Here is a 700-nt window from a genome sequence, read left to right on the forward strand (position 1 = left end):
AACCCTAAACCCTAAACCCTAAACCCTAAACCCTAAACCCTAAACCACATGCATCGAGTCTCAGATGCATGTGGAACACAGGTTTGCCCGGTGTGCAATACCGAGGTTTTTGGGGAGCCAAACATCCATTGATCGGCGGAAGGGGATTGTCCTCTGCTTCTTCTTTTTTTGCTTTTATATGCGAGGCTCGTCAAGTAATTGTTTTAGTGTAGTGAAAACCCAAAAAAATAGTCTACTCACACACTATACTCTCTCATGTTCAGTCCTTCTCTGTACATGTAATTTTTCTTCTAGTTCAACTTTTGCTTGTCTGTGCTTTATATTTAACACTCACTCCTATTGTATACTAAATGCTGAGACAATGCAAAGTTGAATCCATCATGTCCCGGTCACTTCATCCTTCTCGTAGTACGAATATAAATTTACTTCAAGATTTGAGGAACAACGGACTTAAGGGACAAGGAAGGTAGAAGAAACCTTGTTGATATTAAAGGGTAAATTGTAATTGTATATAAAGAGAAACGAGGCAGTGGGATGAATACATGATGCCATAGTATGTACGTTACGTAATAGTAATATCGGTATCATCCAATTCCCCCGGTTTTGTTCCACATCTTTGACTCCCGAGTATTATGTGTATGTGCACACAGCATGGGTTATATAAGAGTTTGTTCCTGGAGTTGTTCCTGTGAATTGCAAA

This window comes from Camelina sativa, chromosome 16, assembly GCF_000633955.1.
Source record: "Camelina sativa cultivar DH55 chromosome 16, Cs, whole genome shotgun sequence".
NCBI classification, from domain to species: Eukaryota; Viridiplantae; Streptophyta; class Magnoliopsida; order Brassicales; family Brassicaceae; genus Camelina; species Camelina sativa.